Source organism: Sciurus vulgaris (genome assembly GCF_902686455.1).
Source record: "Sciurus vulgaris genome assembly, chromosome: 8".
Taxonomy (NCBI): domain Eukaryota; kingdom Metazoa; phylum Chordata; class Mammalia; order Rodentia; family Sciuridae; genus Sciurus; species Sciurus vulgaris.
Genome location: NC_136468.1, coordinates 119766950 through 119789182, shown reverse-complemented (window position 1 = coordinate 119789182; position 22233 = coordinate 119766950).

Genomic DNA, 22233 nt, shown 5'->3' with positions numbered 1-22233 from the left:
TGTACTCCCTACAGTGTTTATTTATTTGAAACAGGTATTCAAGGACTGGGGTTGTGCCTTAGTGGTAGATTGCTTGCCTAGCACTTGTGAGGCCCTGAGTTGATCGTTAGCACCACATAAAATAAATAAATCATATAAAGGTATTATGTACATCTACAACTAAAAAACATTTATACAGAAATATGTATTCAAAAAATTAACAGAAAAAAAAATCATCCAATGAATCTCTGTGTAAAAAGAAAAATATTGCCAATGAGGTGACTTTAGGCTGCAACAGGGCTCTACACAGACTGAGGGCCCCCAGAACTTGGCCAAATTCCAGCCTATCTTGGAGACTGTATTGTGCCTGACTGGATGCTGGGTCTTACTAAGTATCCCGGATGCAATCCGGGCCTGGTGGCTGTTATTCTTGCATGAGAGGTCTCCTGGGCAGCCTCTTCCACCTCAACGTTCTTCCTAGGATGCTCAAATGGTGGAGGGTAAGGATCACCTTCCACTGTCTCCTCACAGCTACTGATTCACGGTCTCTCTTGACTTGGGACAGGAGTAGGTGTTTCCTGTAATGTGAGGTTGAACAACACTTGTGGCACATCCACAAAGCACTAAAGTAGAAGCCCCTCTGAATTCATGGGCGTGTTGGTCCTACCAGCTGTTGCAGCCTCTCCTAGTTGAAGCAGCAATATGAGCTTTGGCCTGGCAGGAATAGAAGGAGCTCATATACTGGTGTCCATTCCCTAGGAGCATATTCTGGTCCCTCCTTCACTTGCAGACACAGATTTTTACAACCCTTCCACTTGCATGCTCACACACAGCAACTCCCAGTACAGGGTTCTCCTTGGTTTTCTTGATGTATCAGAAGGAAAAAGTAGGGAAGGAATAGAGATGTGTACTTATCTGACTCACCCTCCATATACTCCCTCCATACTCACATTGTTCCTCTTCCTATTTGAAACCATCTACTCCAGATAAAGGGATGTTTGTGATATTTGGAAGGAAGGCACGGATGGTAGATGGGTGTCTGGAGCTACCCAGAATAAGAACATGTCTGTGTTACACAGAGAAGTCGACTTTTCCCCAGCTCATTCCAGGAGTATGGGTTCCAGCTCTTCTATCCCCAGCCCCAGCTGCTGGCTGCCATGAAGGGTTGCTCATATAATCAGTAGTGTAGCCGGTGGTGGGAAACTAGGACAATGCCAAGAAAGAAGAGGGCAAGTTGTGAAAATTATAGACGTTAAGTGGTTGACTATAGTCACGTGCCCCTAAATGAAGTGTGGGTCGATGAAGTACTGCATAGGCAGTCATGGGCCCTAGAGATTGCTTCACTCTATGATGTATTAACCAACTTTATTTGCTTAGGTACACTGAATGATGTTCACACAATGAGGACAGATTTCTCAGAACCTATCCCAGTCACTCATAGGAAAGTCACTGTGAATGAACTGCCTAGGTGAAAACCAGGTTGTTCCAGAAGAGAACTTCAAAAGTGGGAAAAAAAGAAAAGAAGATCTAAAAACAGAGGCTCATGAACAAATGGCAGAGAACAGACAGAAGATGTGAGAGAAAGTGAATTGCATGGACTTTGTATCTGTGTGTCTCCAAATCTTCACAGCAGGACAACTGAAGGGAATCTTCTGAGTGCACAGCAGTGCTGGTAGTGATGGGGTGGCTGTGGGAAGGGAAGGAGAGAGTCAAACCTGAGGCGAGGACTCAGATCCCTCTTGGATTCTCATCAACCTACCCTTCTCCTGGGCCTGGATTGTAACTGTGAATGAGGAAGTGGGTCTCTGATCTCTTACCTTCTTTTCCAAACCCTCAGTTCCCTAACTGCATGGAGGTGCCTGTGTCATCCTCTTTGTCCTCGAGGTAGCCAGGATCTGCATGATTTTCTGAGCATGACAGTGACTTCTTTCTCTCCTCCCTCCCTTCTTTGCCTGCTCTCATTCTCTTGTATCATGCCACTTTTGCTTTCTCAATCTCTGTACCCATCCTAGTGCTCTCCAGTGTAAAAACCTACGAGGAAATAGTGCAGATGGATTCCATCCACTGCCAAAACCAACGAATCCCTTCCTATTTTGAATGTGATTTCCACGGGTTTGGGGCTTGTGTTGGATCCTATTGTATATATTGACAACCAACTCCAAATATACAGTGAGTATTTTATGCCTGTGCTAACCTTAGGTACTTGGGAAATACTGTATCCTTTCCCTAACCCATATATTTCCTGTAGCATTAGAGATGGCAAGCACAAGTTTAGAACTACCAAGACCTGTGTAAATCCCTGGCTCTGCTGTATTCTACGTGATGTAGCCAGTGGGCCCTAAGGGCCAGTTTTGGGCAAGCCCAGCAGCCCCTTCCCACACATCCTCCAGCATTCCTTCCTGGCCTTGGAGGGGCTCATGGGGCAGGTGGACACAGGCTCACAAATAGCAGGATATTAAAATCATCAGCTTTAGGTGAGGTACGGAGGCTGATGTAAGTTGAGGTTAATCTTCTGCCTCCCTGCTGTAGGAGGTGCACACAGTAATCCCAGAGTCAATATTCTTGAAACCCATCCCATCCCCCACTTCCAGTATGCTTTAATCCAAGGGTGCACAGTGAAGAGAGATAAGATGTCCTAAAAGTGCAGAGGGTGGGAATTGAACTCATAACTTCACACAGAGACATTTCAGAGGTAGGAAGGTCCTGCCTATATCTTCATTTTGAACTTGGAGACTGTGGGAACATGACAATATAAATTTCTGTAATTCAAGCCAAACAATCTGCTACTTTGTCATAGCAGCCCAGAAAATCTGATTAAAAAACCGATATCATTCAACCAGACCTCTTTGGCACTTGTGTAATGAATACTTTAACAATGAGAAAATATACTTTCTTCTCAATGTCATGTGAAACATAGATCAAGATAGATGGCAGTGTGGGCCAGAAAGAATCTAAAAACTGGAAAAAATACAAAATATGCTCCCAGACCTCTGTGGTTTTAAAGTAGAATTCATAAACCAAAATAGAAATGGATAACTCTCAAATATTTGAAGATTGAACAACATACTGTGTAAAATTGATGAGTGAAAGATGAAACCTACATGGATATTTTAAAGTATTTTGACCAAAATGAAATGAAAATGTGCCTTTTAAAAATTGTGGGATAGAGTGAAAAGAGTGCTCAGAGGGAAATCTCTATCACTGAATGAATTACAGATAACAAAAAGGCCTAAAACCAATAACCAACATCTTTGGAAATCCTGGGGGGAAAAGGCCCTTTTATAGAGTAGACTTAAAATGAATTAAGACAAAAATCAATGCAATGGAAAAAGGAAAGCAACACCATGGATCAATATACCGAAAATGTAGTTATTTGAAATGATCCACAGGGATGATAAATCATTAGCCAGCTTAACCACAAAGGAAAAAAAAAAAAAGAGAAAGAGAGAGAGAGAGAGAGAGAGAGAGAGAGAGAGAGAAGAAACAATGAACCAGCACTACCAATGAAGAGTAGTATGGAATATGGCTAGGAGTGGTGGTATACTCCTGTGATTCCAGCAGTTCAGGAGGCTGAGATAGGAGGATGGAAAGTTGAAGACCAGCCTCAGCCACGTAGCAAGCCCAAACCAACTTAGTGAGACCCTGTCTCCAAGTAAAATTAAAAAATGGCTGGAGATGTAGCCTTGAGGCAAACTGTCCCTAGATTAAATCTCTAGTATTAAAGAGAGAGAGAGAGAGAGAGAGAGAGAGAGAGAGAGAGAGAGAGAGAGAGAGAGGAAAAAACAGAAAATGAAAAAGAAAGAAAGAAAATTGCAGAAATGACAGAATATTTTTAACCACTCTCTTGACTTCATACTTTTTTAGTAGAAATGGATCAATTCTTTAGTGGCTGACATCACTAATAAGTCACATATCAGGAAAGATAGTGTGAACAGTTAGTTCTCTCTATATCAGAGAAACTGAAAAGTCACTTAATAGCATTTAGAAAGGGAAAGAGCCAGTCTTAGATGGGTTCAATGGTGAAGCCTATTGTGTTAGCTATCATTTTGTCACTGTGATCAAAATAGCTTACAAGAACAACTTAGAGGAGAAAAAGTTTATTTTGGTTCATGTTTTCAAAGATTTGGTCCATGGTAGGCTGAGTGCATTGCTCTGGGCCCAAAGGTGAGGCAGAATATAATGACAGACAAACATGGTAGAGGAGCACTGCTTCCTTCACGGTGGCCAGGAACCAGAGAGAGAAAAAGGAGCAGGGGCTACAGGGAAAATAAACCTTGGAGGGCATGCCCCCGAGTGAACTACCTCCTCCACCCACAGCTCCACCTGCCCACAATTAACACCCAGCTAGTCCATTCAAACTAGGATGGACTAAGTTGAAACTATCACAATCCAATCATTTCACCTCGCCACATTTCTGCATTCACATGGGCGCTTTGGGTGAACACCTCATATCCAAACAACGCCACCATTAAGAATGATGTTGGAGGCTGGGGATATAGCTCCATTGGTAGAGTACTTGCCTTGCAAGAACAAGACCCTGGGTTCAATTCTCAGCACTGAAAAAAAAAAAAAAAAAAAAAAAAAAAAAGAATGATGTTGGCCATGGGCTTAGCATAAATTGCCTTTACAATGTTGAGGTATGTACGCACTATCCCTACTTTTTCTAGTGTTTTGAGCATGAAAGGGTGTTGTATTTTGTTGAATGCTTTTTCTGCCTCAATTGAAATAACCATATGATTCTTATCCTTAAGTCTATTGACATGATGGATTATGTTTATTGATTTATGGATGTTAAACCATCCTTGCATTCCAGGGATGAACCCCACTTGATCATGGTGCATGATTTTCTTAATATGTTTTTGGATACGGTTTGCCAATATTTTGTTAAGGATCTTTGCATCTATATTCATCAAGTATATTGGTCTAAAATTTTCTTTCCTTGATGTGTCTTTTCTTGGTTTGGGTATGAGGGTGATATTAGCTTCATAGAATGAGTTTGGTAGGGTACCCTCCTTTTCTATTTCCTGGAATACTTTGAGAAGTATTGGAATGAGTTCTTTGAAGGTCTTGTAGAACTTGGCTGAGAATCTGCCTGGTCCTGGGCTTTTCTTGGTTGGTAGGCTTTTGATGGCTTCTTCTGTTTCATTGCTTGAAATTGATATGTTGAAATTGTATGTGCCCTCCTGGTTTAGTTTGGGAGGATCATATGTCTCTAGAAATTTGTCAATGTCTTCAATATTTTCTATTCTGTTGGAGTATAGATTTTCAAAGTAGCTTCTAATTATGTATTTCAGTGGTGTCTGTCATGCTACTTCCTTGTTTATCATGAATTTTAGTAATTTGAGTTTTCTGTCTCCTCTTTGTTAGTGTGGCTAAGTTTACTTTTTCAAAGAACCAACGTTTTGTTTTGTCAATTTTTTAATTGTTTCTTTTGTTTTAATTTCATTGATTTCAGCTCTGATTTTAATTATTTTCTGTCTTCTACTACTTTTGGTGTTGTTCTGTTCTTCTTTTTGTAGGACTTTGAGCTGTAATGTTAGGTCAGTTAGTTGTTGACTTTTCTTGTGTGCTCCATGCAATGAATTTTCCTCTTAGCACAGCTTTCATAGCATCCTAGAGATTTTGATATGTTGTATCATCATTCTCATTTACATCTAAGAATTTTTTTTATCTCCTCCTTGATGTTTTCTTTTACCCATGCTTCATTTAATAGCATGTTATTTAGTCTCCAGGCCTTGGAGTAATTTCTTTTTTTTTAATTTTGTCATTGATTTCTAATTTCATTCCATTATGATCTGATAGAACACAGGGTAATATCTCTTTGTCTTTCCATTTACTATGTGCTCCTTTATGGCATAACATATGGTCTGTTTTAGAGAAGGATCCAGGTGCTGCTGTGAAAAAAGTGTTTTCACTTATTGATCAATGGAATAATCTATATATGTCAGTTAAGTCTAAGTTATTGATTGTGTTATTGAGTTCTGTGTTTTCTTTGTTTAGTTTTTGTTTTGAAGATCTTTCCAGTGGTGACAGCCGTGTGTTAAAGTCACCCAGAATTATTGTGTTGTGGCCTACTTGAGTCCTGGAATTAAGAAGGATTTGTGTGATGTACATGGATTCACCATTGTTTGGGGCATAAATGTTTACAATCTTTATGTCTTCCTGATTTATGGTTCCCTTAAGCAGTATGAAATGTCCTTCTTCATCCCTTCTGACTAACTTTGGCTTGAAGTCCACGTTATCTGATATAAGAATGGAAACCCCCACTTTTTTACTGAGTTGGTGTGCGTGGTAGGTTTTTTCCCATCCTTTCACCTTTAGTCTGTGGATGTCCTTTTGTATGAGATGAGTCTCTTGAAGGCAGCATATTTTTGAGTCTTTTCTTTTAATCCAATCTTCCAGTCTATGTCTTTTGATTGATGAGTTTAGGCCATTAACATTTAGGGTTATTATTGAGATATGATTTGTATTCACAGTCATTTGGGCTTATTTTTGGTTTTTAACTTGACTTGGTTTCTCCTTTGATTGGTTTTTCCTTTAAGGTAGTTCCTCCCTTTGCTGACCTACATTGTTGTTTATCATTTTCTCCTCATGGAATATTTTATTGAGAATATTCTGTAGTGCAGGCTTTCTATTTGTAAATTCTTTCAACTTTTGTTTTTCATGGAAGGGTTTTATTTCATCTTCAAATCTGAAGGTTAGTTTTGCTGGGTGTGATTCTTGGTTGGCAACCATCTTCTTTCAGAGTTTGAAATATGTTGTTCCAGGCCCTTCTAACTTTTGGGGTCTGGGCTGAGAAATCTGTTGAAATCCATATTGTTTTTCCTCTGTATGTAATCTGATTCTTTTCTCTCACAGCCTTTAAAAATATCTTTATTTTGTATGTTAGGCATTTTCACTATAATGTGCCTTGGTGTGGATGTAGTGTAATTTTGTGCATTTGGTGTTCTGTAAGCCTCTTGTATTTGATTTTCCATTTCATTCTTCAGGTTTGGGAAATTTTCTGATATTATTTCATTGAATAGGTTGTTCATTCCTTTGGTTTGTATCTCTGTGCCTTCCTCAATCCTGTTAATTCTTAAATTTGGTCTTTTCATGATGTCCCATAGTTCTTGGAGGTTTTGTTCATGATTTCTTACCATCTTCTCTGTTTGTGCAACTTTATTTTCAAGATTAAATATTTTGTCTTCATTGTCTGAGGTTCTGTCTTCCAAGTGATCTAGTCTGTTGGTGATGCTTTCCATTGAGTTTTTTATTTGTTTTTTTTTTTTTTCCTTCATTTCAAGGTTTTCCGTTTTTTTTTTTTTTTTTTTTTTTGAGAATCTCTATCTCTGTTAAAATTATCTTTTGCTTTCTGCATTTACTCTTTCAACTGCTTATTAGAGTGATCATTCATTGCCTGCATTTGCTCTGTTATCTCAACCTTTGCTTCATGAATCATCTTAATCATGTATAATCTGAACTCCTTTTCTGACATTTCTTCTACCATGCTGTCACTGGGTTCTATTAATTTAGAGTCTAGGTTGGTTTGGAACATTTTCTTCCCTTGTTTTTTCATGTTGTTCATGATCTTCCCCTATAGTAGAGCAGATCTGGGGTATTGCAGTTTCCCCCTATAGGCTTATATTGCAGTTTCCCCCCATTGGCCTATAGTGACCCTATAGGTTTCTAAAACTTTTTCTTTAAGGGGGAGATCAATACTAACAGCACCCAGTACAGACAATATGCAGCTCTAAACCAAATAGTTCCTATGAAGATATTAACAATATTGTCATAATAAACAGAAGGAATGAGTTCGATTATTATCTACAGTATTACAAATAGATTTGCAATAAGGTCTGCAGTTTCTCATGGAGGACAAAGAGGATGGGGAGGGGTGTAGGATGTAAGTGTTTTTGGGATAGGAAAAGAGTAGAAGTTCTTGATTATAGGAAGAGTGAAAGTGTAATCAAAAGAAGTTGGTTCTTAGCATAAGAACAGGGAGAAAGAAACTCTGAAGAAACAGGTAAATAAAAGGAAAATAGAGCAAGAAAAGTGAAAAAATAATAATTTAAAAATTCTCAGAAAAGAGAAAAAGGAAGAATATCTACACTCTGTCATATAGTATTCAAACCTCTCAGTCTTCAGTAGCCTGATGTATGAGAGGTACCTGATAAAGAGCTTCCACTCTCCAGCAGGCATCTCAGGATGGGATTTGCCACACCTAAAGGTGGAAGATACATCTTCCAGGATAATCCAAGATGGCCACTCTGGCTTCCAAATGTGTTGGCACGTTGGGAGCTGCAGCTCAGGCATTGGCGTGGTTGGCCGGGGATTCTGGAGGTGGAGTGTGGTTGGTTTGGTTGGGGGCTCCCGGAGGCAGGGTGCGGTTGGACAGGCTGAGGTGTCATGCAGATGGGGCTCAGTAAGTCCGATTGGGGGTCTTGCAGGTCCTGGCTCTTATCTCAAAATGGCAGCAGCCACATGTAACCAAATCTCTGGGTACTGTGACAGTGGATTTCCAGGCAAATAGCAGGCAGCTGGTGTTCCACTGGTGGTCTGTGGTCGGTGTGCAGTCTACTGGTAGATGATCAGCAGATGGACTTAGGTGGTGGGTGATGAGTATATGAAAGGCAGGAAATGGGCAGACACAAGGCAGACAAATGGGCAAATGGTGGATGATAGGTGCAGTCAGTGAGCAATCTGCACTCAAAAAGTAGCCTATATACTGACAGACTGCAGGTGATTGTAGTGGACAAATGGGGTAAACAGCAGGGAATCGATAAGCAGCAAAGATTGCCGAACAGAGAAACAGATATCCTCTGCTTGAAACCTGAGTTACCCAGAAACAGGGAACACAGCCTCCCTCTAGTTTGCCCTCTTGGATCTCAGTTACAATCTCTTATCCCAAGAAATCTTAAATGTATACTGCTGAATAAAATAAATAAGGCTGAAAAAGTTGCATACACTGTAATTCTAACTATATGAAATAATGGGAAAGAAGGAGAATAGAAAGCAGAATTTCAATGGATGCTAGGATTTCTGGGAAAAGGGGAGGGAAATTCACATGCAAAACTGAAGAAAGTGTTAGGGCAAGTTAACTATTTTGTAATGACCATAAATGATGTTATACATTTGTCAAAATCCCCAGAATGTGCGACACTGAGACAATCTTCATGCAAAATCTGAACAATAGTTGATAATAATATATCAACATTTACTAATCTTCTAAGCAATATTCCATATTAATGTAAGATTTTCCTTAAATGAGCAATCTGGCCAGTGCAGTGGAGGATGTGAGAACTATCTGTACTATCTGTACAATTTGTTAATGGCATTCCAAATTAGTTCTATTAAATCAGAGGATACTTTCAGGAAGAGATCTATTGCAGCTAATTTTCGTCTAAATATTATGTTGAGATTTTTACCATTGCAAGTGAACAAAACTTAAAAAAAATTTTTTGTAGTTGTAGATGGACAGAATGCCTTTATTTTATTTGTTTATATTTGAGGTACTAAGGATTGAACCCGTGCCTCTCACATGCTAGGCAAGTGCTCTGCCACTGAGCTACAGCACCAGCCCTAAGTGAACAAATCTTTTTAAGTTGTAAATATGTTACTTCCAAATGTGTGGCACTACTGATTGTCTTTAGGAATTTACAATTTCACTTATGAAATACAAGAAAATGGCATAGCACTTTTAAGGTCTTCTCTTAAATATGAGAGAGGAATCATCATTCTTGAGTGAAGTTAATGATGGAATTTCCATAGTACATTCATTTGATGCATCTGTGGATGCACTTTGTTTTCCTGACAAATGACGATTTTAGAGAATCACTGCCTGTGTTCTGCAGCTTTCCTTGATTCTTGAGGAACGATTCTTGAAGTGGAGAGCCCCAAAACTAGGAAATGTTATAGAGAAAGCTGTTGATGTCTTGCAGGCAGAAAAACCATAGGTTAGCCCTATCAATTTCTTTATCATCCACATTTTTTGGATGCACACAGAAAATATGAGCATATTCTTAGTTTCTAATATCATGTTTTAGAATATGAGTATAATTTGCAATGTAGCATATCCAACATCTTAAACATTAGGTTTCTTTTTCTTGAGAACAATCCTGCCATTTGCAACAGTACAGATGGTCCAGGAGACATTATATTAAGTGAAATAAGCAGGCATAGAAAGACAAATTCTGCTCGATCTCACTCATAAGTTGAATTTTTAAAAAAAAAGATTATCTCATAAAAATTGAGAAGGGACAGAATAGTTACCAGAGCCTGAGGAGAGTTTGGTCAGTGTGTGCCATGTTACAATTGGACATTAGGGGGTCACATCTTGTGTTTTATTATACAGTAGCTATATTTAGCCACAATGCAATATATATGCAAACATAAAAAAAACGGATTTTAAATGTTCTCCCAGTTACAGATTTTGGTATCCTTTCTCATGGATTGGTCAGCAAAGCCACCTGAGAGTTGGATTTTACAAGATCTCTCAGAGTTGCATATACTTAAAAGCCAATAGACTAGATGTAAGGGTAAATGCCTTCACTGAGATGAGATCACATAGAAAGACAGAGAACAGTGACTGAGAGCACAGGAACTCTCATAACCTAGGATCAAATGCTACTTAGAAGTTGTTTTTAGCAGTAAAGCTGAAAGACCCCCTCTGTGCCTCAGGTCCTTATTTGTAGATGTGGAAATGTCACCATGGCCTGTGGTAAAGTGTTAACTGTTAAATGTATGTAAGCTGTGAGCCCTTCTTCCTTTACATGAGCATGATGCTTTGCAGCTTACGGTGACGTATTCCCACATCAGTTCCAGGGGATGGACAGAGTAGAGGCCACAACCCACATCTTTTGGTTCAGGAAATTGAGATTTAGAGATTTTAAGAGCCTTGCAGAGAGTCACAACACCAATAAATGATGGGTCTTCAACAAGAATATATTTGGTTCCCTGGGGACAGAGATCTTTAACATATGAATCCCTCCTATGATGCCCTGGATCCCTTGGTGAAGAGCTGTTGCTACTCTTTTCTCAAATCCTCTTGTGCCAAGATTTCCTTGAGAAATATGATTCCCTGGAAGAGGTGTGTGAGCCAAGAGAAGGGTCAACACTCAACCCAGTCTTATGCTCCTTACCTTTTAATGCCTGATATAAAATATGGCAGTTTTCTTCAGTTAAAGCCCCTCTGTAGAACAACAACAACAAAAAAAGCCCAATCTCTGTGCATATTCCTTCAGTGTCTTCTCACTGTCAACTCAGTAGCCACCTTGATGAGCAACTGACCACTCCAAGTGACCAGTGGTCTCCATGGCTCTCGAACTGACTTGGAATGCAGGACATGCTAAACCAACTGCCCCTTGATTGCTGTGCCAAGAATTAATCTTTTTTTCTACTCCCCCACTGTGGGTGGGCAGTTAATGCTAATGACTGGGGCAGTGGTGCACCAGACTGGTGCTTTGGTGGTGTAGTGAGTCTCCACATCTGCTAACTACTGATATGAGCAACTGACTGAATGTCTGGAACAAGGCCTCACCGAGAATAGGTAGATGCTGCAGCCACTCTGAACATCTGCTCATGATGTTCCTCAACCAAAACCCAGTCTCGTACACACCTAGTTCTCTATAGATCCTGCAGAGGTGGGAGGCCATCTCTTATCTTAGAGGGACCTGACATAGGCCACAATTTGAGAAGCGCTCTCTGAGAGCAATTTGGGTCTTCATTCTCTCCGTCATTAAATGAAATCTCCCACACCTTTGTCTGATGGTATTGTCCTTTGTCTCCACTCTCCCATAAGCACCCAAACAGAAGATGTCCTGAACTTCTCAACCCTGTGGACGTCTCATCGGGAAATCCCAAGTTTTCTCATTTCTATGCATGTCTGGGTTTGTACAGATCTAACACAGGGTTTTGTATTTTATGCTGCCATTCAGAATAGTGTGGCTTGTAGTTCCCCTTACATGAATTGCTATGTTTAGTCATGGTTCTCCTGATCTCATATCTTTTGCTCCATGTTATTCTTTATGAATGTACAGAAAATTGCCATAAAGAAATGAATATTTCCTAAATTTAAAAATATTTAAGCAACCATCTTTATAGAATGATAAAATAGAACTGAGTAATAAACCCAACTACAAAACACATTTAAAAATTATGTGGGGAAATCGAAGTGTGGAAAATGAAATAACAATGAAAATAGGTTGAGTTGAAGTTAACTGATTGGTTCGAGGAAATAACATTCAGAAATTCAGTCTGAACATACCTCCGTAGCAGCAGTTCAGTTTTCCCATCTTAGAGGATTCCTAGTTATAACCTGAGAACCTCACCACTGCTCTCAAATTTGACCCTCTGAGTTGACAGAGTGGCAGTTGCCATGGAGGGCAAGATGTGCATCACCAAATCTCCATGGTGACAGGCCATCATAGAATTTTCAGAGTGAGCACACTACAGGGTGCTGTTATTCTGCTCGCTAGACAATTTTGTTTCATGTGCCTGTGTTTGTCCTTTAAGAGTACATGTTTTGTTTCAGGAATTTGACCCACAACCTATATATTATTATTCTTTGTTGATAAAACAGATCAAATGAACAAACAAATGACTTTTCTTCAGTCCTGGTTGATTAACTTCACTAAGTAAAAAGGAACAAAGCAAATGTTGAGAATAAAACTTTTCATTCTTGATTTGAAATACCATGTGAAATATCTATTTTCACTATTCCAGACTCACCAGATGTTTTTAGAGGAAATAATTTAAAAGTTGTTATATACTAAGTTAAAAAAAATTCTTTAGGAATAAGAATAAAATGAATTCTGGTGTTTTGGTGTGAAATATTCTGTAGATGACTGTTAGGTCCATTTAATTGATGATATAATTTGGGTCAGAAATATCTTTATTGATTTTATATGTGGATGACCTGTCTTTTGGTAATAGGGTTTATTGAAATCATGCAGTTTTGATGTATTGAGGTCTATCTGGATTTAATGTCAAGAAGTAGTTTTGTTTTTAAGTAATTAGATGCACTAAAATTGGGGCATACATAATTATTCTTTTTATACCTTTTTGTTTGATTGGTCCTTTTACCCATAGGTCGTGATCTTCTTTCTCTATTCTAATTGATTTTTGCTTGAAATCTGCTTTGTTGAACAGCCATTCCTGCCTTTAGACTCCATTTACATGGAATCTTTTCCATCCTTTAACTTTCAGCTTATGAATGTCTTTGCCTAGGAGATTACTCTCTTGCAAACAGCATGTAGTTGAACCTTAATTTTTAAGCCTATTCTGCCCATCTACTTTTGGGAGATGAGATCATTAACATTCTGTGTTATTATGGAGAAATGATTAATATTACCTGTAATTTTTCTAGTTTATTGTATTTAATTTTGCTTTTTAAAAATAAGTTAATAGCACTTGTTTTGATCCTCAACACTTTGAAGCTTTGGGGTAGCTATTGGGGTCCTCTTTGTGAAAATACCTTTATATATTTTTTGTAGTGCTGCTTTAGTGGTCATGAATTATTTCAGTTCAAACTTACAATGGAAAGTTCTTGTTTCTCATTTATTCTGAAAGATAGCTTTTCTGGCTATAGCAATCTTAGCAGGCAATTGTTTTCTTTTAGAGCCTGTAAGATCTCATTCCAGGCCCTGTATTATTTTAGGAACTGAGTTTAGAAGTCAGATGTGAGCCTTATTGGTTTACTTCTAAAAGGGACCTGACATTTTTCTCTTGCATCTTTTAATGTTCTTTACTCTCCATTAGGTGTGTTGATTCTAATGTTTCTTGGGATGTTTTTGCTGATCTTGTCTATTCAGGGTCCTACATGCATCCTGTATGTGGGTGTTTTACTCATTTCTGAGGTGGGGAAATTTTCTGCTATTATCTCACTGCGGAGCTTTTTAATACCTTTAGCCTATATTTCCATGTTCTCTTCTATCCAAGCAACTGTCGGGTTTCATCTCTCGATGTTGTCCCGGAGTTCTTGTATATTCTGTGTTTTTTTGTACTGAGAATTGAACCCCACGTTTCTTAACCATTGAGCCACTTCCCCAGCCTCGCTAAGTTGCTGAGGCAGGCTTTGAACTTTCAATCCTTCTTCCTCAGCCTCTCAAACTGCTGGCATTACAGGGGTGTGCCACCACACCTGCAGTTCTTGTATATTCTGATCTTGGTCTCCCTGCATCCTTTATTGCATTCTGAGTATTCAAGTTCACATCTTCTGATCTGTATCTGTGCCACAGCTAAGTTGAACCAGTTGGGGAGCTGCAGTGTTCCTAGAGAAAATTGTGTCTCAGGTTTTTTAGCTCTAGATTTTCTATTCTTGTCATAGTAAAAAGTGTAAAAAAATGCAAATTATTTTTGACATCCAGAGAATTATTTAACATGTAAATCCTTTTCCAGGTTATCATCATAGGGTGGATTCTCGTGCTCTCCATCAGAAGAATCAAGAAAGGCACACCTGAAACAGGAACAAGAGTCTTGATTGCTATGCTGAGGCACTAGGACACAGCATGTGGGAGACAGAAATTCCAGGCTGACTCAAACAGAAGACAAATGTGTACAACTTTTACACCATCTATGTTTCCAGCGTCATGGAGTCTTGCTGTTTTCACCTGTAGGGTTTGTGTTTTAGATGCGTCTGCACTCCTCTGTCATACTTCTTCATGTAAGACTTGTCTCATTAGCATCTTAAGTCTTTATTCAGGATGTGTGTTTTACTATGCTGATAAGGTAAAGATAAGTGCAGTTTACTTTCCTAACTATTCTACATATGCATCTGCCTCTCCCCACCTGTAGCTGTTCCTGATCATCTGGTAAAGTCCCTGATATTATTTTCATAGCTTGGGAGACGATTGTCCTGTCTCAGCAGGTTTGATTTTAGTGACAGTGTTTTGTCTGGCGTTGACTTCTTGGCATTCCTACTAAGCACACAGTCTCAGAAGCATGAGCTGACTTCTTGGCCTTCCATCTCATGATTGTATAGCCTTGAAAACTGTTCTACTTTTTAATTCCTTACTTTATGGTGTGCGTGTTGTCTTCATAAGAGTGAGAATTAGCTTGCCTATCTCAAGGTTATTTATTAGGCATATTTTCTCAATATGTCTTCAAAATTCAGTGTATCTCTTACCCTCAAAATGCATCTCATTTCAGAGATGACTCACTGAAGGTAACAGGAGCCACATTTGCCCAGTGTCTCTTATACTGCACAGCTCATTTCTGTTCCCTTTCATCATCTCAACTCTAAGTCAAATGATGACTTGCACATTTATTCCAAATTGCATTTCATATCAGAACATCAGGTCCAAAAGTCTTTATACACTTATCTTCCATTCTACCTGGTGGAAATGTTCCAAGTTCCCCAGTGGATGCCTGAAACTGGACTGTAGCATGCACTACGTACACTATTTTTCCTATAGGAACATATCTATGATCCATTTTAATTCATAAATTATGCAAATATCTATGATAAATTTTAAATCATAAATTAGGCACAGCAAGAGTTTAAAATACCAATAACAAAATAGAATTATTACAGTGGTAGTCTGAATTACATTTGTGGGCATGATCACTTTTCTCTCAAAAGACTCAAGACAAATATTAATATTTTTGGACCACTGCTGATCAGGGCTAACTAAAACCACAGGAAGCAAAACCATGGAAAGGGAAAGCTACTCTTTTCTCTATTTGTATCCTTCTTTCCTAGTACTGGCAATGGCACATAGTGGGTACATAATGTTTCCTATGAAAGATGACATACCAAGTTCCCTATTCTCAAGGATCCTCCAGTATTGTCTACATTGTTCTCTAGCAGATATGCATCTCATGGCAGTCTTGCTTGCAGTGGCCCCTGGCTCTAATCTTGAAACTCTAGTGTTTCTCGTTGGACAAGACTGAAGGCATGGGACCTAACGTAAAGGCAATAGTGGTTTCAAACCCACTTATTCTTAGTGATGAGTCCAATGATCACCACATGGTGGCTCTGGTAGAAGGACCCCGAGTGCTCAGGCCCAAGCTTACCCCCACAGTGGTGTGTTATGCTTAGCGTCACTCTTCCTTCTGCTGTGATGCTCAGGGACCTATGGTGGAGTCCTACTGAGGGGCACCTCGATCTCCCCAAAGCCCATAAAGTGCCATGGACACCGACAACTTTGAGGGGGCTGGGCTTGAATGCCAAGTGTTAGGCAGAATATAGGTCACAGTTTAGGAGGCAGCTGAAAAATCAGAGGCAGTGTCCACTAGAGGATTATGTGTCTGGGTGTTAGCAAGAGGTGGCAGGATGCTGCCATGGAACCCCAAGGTGGGTATTTGTGGAAATGAATTCCCAGGTCCTGAGTGTGTTATGCTGCCTGGCACTGGCTGAGCTGGACTGAAGGTTCGGACTTGGGCAGGGCCTGCCATGTTCACAAATTGAAGAGAACTGTCAACCTCATCTGGATGTGCCTTCAATTCCCCAACTATGGGTGACTTAGTGAATCCATGGTTATTAGAAAGTTCAAAGTTAAGCTGAGGCAGAAGGACATCCTGGCAGGAAGGGCGGAAGTGTTCATGGTGAGGCCATGATAACACTGGAGTGTGATGGGTTGTAGGAAGTTCTGGGAAGGGAGGAAAAGCTCCCCAATAAAGCCAGAGGAAGCTCCAGAAGGAAATGTCCAGGAGGGTGGGCCCAAATCAGGCGTTGGCTGGGGAGCCAAACTTTTAGATGTGTTGACTGAGGGGCTGGGAAGATGTATTGCTGAGGGAAGAGGCAGTGATTGGCAGGAAACTGGAGCAGGAGGGCATTAGGATCTAAAATGGGGCTATAGGGGTCTGGGGACAGGGTTATCACTTTCTCTCCTTGATAATGGGAGAGAATTTGGAGTTGGCAAGGTGACTGAGTCTGAGGGCATAGAATGTGAAGAGGGTCCTGGAAATGGCTCTCAGGAGAAGAGAGGTGTGGTGAGTCCTACTTCCTCCTAGTCATAGGATAGATGGAGGTGGCTCCCCCAGCAGATCTCAGCAGGACCCTGGGCCAAGGGAGTCCTGCTTCCTCCTGCAGCTCTTCTGCTGTGCATTCCCTGGGTGCTGGAGATGAAGCAGATGCAGGAGTAGTCCTTGCAGGAGACAATAGGAGATAGCAAGAAGGTTGTATGTCATTGCAGTCCCAGGTGGATTCAAACCAACCTCTGAGTGCATTGTAGATGCACTGGATCACCAGTTGCCTCCCCAGGTCTAGATCATGAGTAGTCACATGGAAACCCAGCTCTGGAGGCAGTGGCAGAATCAGACAGGAGGGAAGTCAGGCTTTGACCTCCATTCTTCAGGGCTCAAGGTGAGGGAGAACATCAGGTTGGAGGGAAGCGCTCACGTCATACTCAGAAAACAGAAAGAGACTCCACTCTCCCGTTACAAAAATATACAACATGAACAATTAAGATGAAATAATATATTAACATGTTAATTTGAGCAACTGCATCAAATTAATGAAAGATGCTCATGTGTGCAACTATGTGGCAATGATATGAGAAGGGTTGGACTTGGGAACTTGATGTGCTACATCGTCACTATTTTTATAAATTAAAACCTTGTATATTAAAAAGCCTACTAAATAGGAATTAATAATCTGGCAGCACATCTTCAGGGAGAAAATCTACATTGCTATTGTTAAACATTGGAGGTAATAACTTTACATTAGGTGAACCTGATATCTACCTTTCAATGAGAACAAAGCATGATTGTTTTAGCTACTATACTTGGGACACCCATGGTTGACTGGGTAAATTAAAATTTTCACATATTAAGAAAATATTGCTTACCCTCTTTATGTATTCTCTTACATGTTGGACACTGAATTATCTACAATTTTTTTTCCTGATTCACCCTAGTTATTGAATTTCCATTGTACCTTCCACTGAATTATACAAGAGCTGCATACCTTGGAAAGGGAGGGCTATACCTGACTGGGACCTGGTGCAATTCTTCCTGAAATGCCTCATCATAGAACATACTGAGAAATGCATTCGTAATGGAGTTAAATCAGCTTAATGGCAGAAAACCAGAGAAAACAACAATTTATCTTTTTTTATTTTTTTATTTTTCCAGACTTTTTTTTTGATTCATTGTACACAAATGGGGCACAACTTTTCATTTCTATGGTTGTACACAATGTAGATTGATATCATTCGTGTAATCATACATGTATGTAGGTAATGATATCTATCTCATTCCACCATCTTTCCTACCCCACCCCTCCCCACTCTCATTTCCCTCTACACAATCTAAAGTTCCTCCATTCTTCTCTTATCCCCCACCCCCAACCCCCATTATGTATCATCATTCACTTATCAAGGAAAACATCTGGCCTTTGATTTGGGGGCTTGGCTTATTTCACTTAGCATGATATTCTCCAGTTCCATCCATTTACCTGCAAATGCCATAATTTTATTCTTCTTTTTAGCTGAATAATATTCCATTGTGTATATATACCACAGTTTCTTCATCTGTTCATCTGTTGAAGGGCATCTAGTTTGGTTCCACAATCTAGCTATTGTGAACTGAGCTGCTATAAACATTGATGTGGTTGCATTGCTGTAGTATGCTGATTTTAAGTCCTTTGGGTATAAACTGAGGAATGGGATAACTGGGTGAAAAGGTGGATCCATTCCAAGTTTTCTGAGGAATAACAATTTATTCTTAGTTGAAAATTTTGATCCCATTATTTACTGGCTTCTAAGCAGAGCCATCTAAGTCAGAGCAGGGCTTCAAGGAGATCATGGAGTTCAGTGTGCCCTTAACACACCTATCCTATGGATTTTGTGGGCCATGCCTTTACCTGCATGAGACAATATAGATGCCCAGAGAAGCAGAGTGACTGAGTATGTGGGTGCTGGTGTCTGATTGCCTGTTTTCAAATCCCACTTAGCATCACATGAACATGGGGAAGGTTATGCAGTCCCTCTGTTCTCAGTTCTTTGTACTATGGATTAAAATTTCCATATGTCCTACATATATGCATTAAGCTAGATCAAGATGGCAGTATGAGGAAAGAAGTATCTCAGAGCAGTCCCTCAGCTTCGGACCTACAAAGTGAAAACTTCTCAGGAAGGTGGGTCACAAAAGGGCACAGAAACTTGCTTCTGAATTGTTAAAAAATAAAATAAAATTGTTGAGAAGTACGAAGTCAGAAACTTGAATGTAAGAAATAATCAGAGAAGTGCCAGTGTGTGGGGCCAGCAAAGGGGAGGGGGAGGAGCAGTGTAGATGAGCAAAGGAGATGGTGCAGGTGAGAAAAAATAGGAATAGAATAGAATAGAATAGAATAGAATAGAATAGAATAGAATAGAATAGAATAGAATAGAATAGAATAGAATAGAATAGAATAGAATAGAATAGAATAGAATAGAATAGAACAGAACAGAATAAAGAAACAGGAGAAGACAAGATTAGATTTGCTTAGGGTTACCTGTGTGTTGGAGAGGAAGGCTGATTTTAATGGACAAGGAGTTGGTAGGGGAAGCGGCTTAGTGTAAGCAAATCCACAATTAGTTCCCGGGATTAGGAACCGGATCCATGCACAAAATTAGTTTCCGGGCAGGGAAAGAAGTTGCACTGTTTGGAGCAGTTGGCCCGCAGAAAGGCCACGGTGCTGTAGCAGGTTCTACCCACAAGCCCAGCGAGGAAAGCACTCGGCGGCAGTAAGTGGCCTCCTTTTTGTTCATGGGAATGTCAAACAAGAAGAGTAAACAAAGTCGTGCTCTTTGCAAGAACCCAACCCGAAAAGCCCCTACCTATGCACGCATGCGCCTGACGGAAAAGCCACCCTGCCTCCCCCACAGCTGTTACTTCTGCTGCCACAGCTGCTGCAGTCCCTGCAAGACCAGCTGGGGAAAAGGGCCTTTTGCGTCTCTGAAGTCATGTCCTGTGGAGGGCTCCTGCGCTTATGGCACAAGTGCTAGCAGTGACACGGGGATGGGAAATAGGGAACACCTGCAGCCAACTTAAAAACAACAAAACAACCACCACCAAAACCAAAACCAAAAAAATAACAGCAGCAATAAAACGCCCAGAAGAACGGGCTGGGGATATAGATCAGTTGGTAGAATGCTTGCCTTGCAAGCATGAGGCCTTGGGTTCAATCCCCAGCACCGCAAAAAAAAAAAAAAAAAAAAAAAAAAAAGAGTCCTGAACTGGAGAGAAGGAAATAGGCACAGAGATAGCCACACCTGGGTCATACAGACCCTGGTACTGTAGTGGATCCACAGGAACATCTGTACTCCAGGACACATAGCTGGTATTTCATATGTATAGCAGTTGGATACTATGCAACAAAAGTAGATTTTACCGGAGACCCTAGAAATTCAGACATCCTGCAGCGACTGGTGTCCCCCAGCAACAGGGAGTATGGATCACTTTCCAAACTGCCAGCCACAGAATCCCAAATTTCCCTTGAGACTAAACCCCAATTACCAGAATTTCCAATTTAGAATCCCTTACCACTCTTGTCATGGAAACACAATTTGTCAACACCCAGTTGTGATACTTCACCATATATCAGGAGAATGGAAGCTGAGATCTGATACAACCAATTGTGCCTCCTAACTGAAGGATTATGGAAAATAATATTCCTACAAGACAGCTCCCCAAGATAAATGGATGGACAGTGTGACTCGGGAGAAGGGAGGGGAAATTAGCCAAATATTAAACCCCTTCCAATACATCCTTTCCCAATAACAGTGGGCCCTGAGGGGAAAAAGCAAACTTTCATCCCCTCCTGGGGTACATTCCTAGCATTTCCACCAAAAGCAAACATTTACCCCTTCCCAACCCCAGTGGATCATGAAAGAAGGAGGCAAATACAGAAATGTTGGGCCCTGTACTTTTACCCTTTCCCAGTGCTGATGAGTCCTGGAAAAAGAAAAGCAATTAGTGAAGCTCTAGGTAACAATGGGTCCCAGAGGAAGGAAGAGAAGCAGTGAACACTGAGTTGTGAACTTTTTCCAGTGACAATGAGTTTTGGACTTTTTACTACTGCCTTCCTGAGTTAAAATTTTAACCTGCACAGCTAGGTCCCAGACTGTCTGAACAGCACTGTCTGCGGTCTCCAGTGAAACTATAAAACCCAGCCTCCTCCTGTACCCCAGGGGCCATCTCTATACCCAGAAAGTGAGCGAGCCCTCCTGCACCTGATTGATGGACCTTGCTGCAGAATAAAGGAAAGCTTGCTGATCCAAGGTTTGCTTCCTGCCTCCGTCATTTGTGGGCCATGAGGTTACACTAACCACCAAGGCAGGCAGCAACCCTGGACCCAAAAGCTACAAAACCAAAAATGACTATGAAGATTGAAATGCTGTAAACAGTTTTTTTTTTTTTTTTTTTGCAAATAGTTTTGACCATTCAGCAGAAACAACTTCCTTATATCTCACTGAGATATTTTCTCTCTTTAAAAATTTTTTTTGTCTTTTTTTAGTTATGCGTGATAGTAGAATCCATTTTTTATATATAGGCATACAATATATCTTGTTCTAATTCATATTCCAATATTTCACCTTCGCCTTCCCTCTCTCCACACCCTGCTCCCTCCCCTCTATTGATCTTCCTGCCATTTACTCAGTTACTTTAAAATTTTTTTTTCTTTTTTTCTCACTTCAATTTTTTCTTATATCTGTAATCCCATTTTATTCTACCTTTTATGTTCTTTTCAAAAATTTTAACTATTTAAAGTCTTTCCAAACATCATTTCTTCATATTGTATTACTTTTTTTCTATTATATGTGATTTTTTTGTATACATGTATATGAGTGTATGTGTGTGTATGTATGTGTAGACACTGCATGGATATGTTTTAAAAATATGTGTATAGTCTTCCAATTTTACCTTCACATTAATTGCTTCCTTCTACACTTATTTATTTTTTAGCCTTGATTTGTCTTAGGTGGGTTTCAAGTACACTTGGGTTCGAGTGGATTAGATCTTGCTTATACCTAAGTTCTGGCCTCTCTTCTTGGCCCCCAGCCTTGCTTTTCACTCTCTTCCCTACTAACAGTCAAATTTCCTGTTCCCACTTCCTCTCTTATTTTATCACTCAATCTTTTACTCCTTCTTCCTTACAGCCAACATCTGCTACCTACCTCTTACCTCTTCTCTGATTGATTTTTTTAAAAATATTTCAAACTTTATCCCACCTTCCCACCCTATTTTCTCCTTACTTAAGAAACTGTAGTCTTGCTGAACAATACAATTACATAGTTTATGCAATTCATACCTCATTCGTGTTCAGGTGACTTATTGATACAGTGGATGACA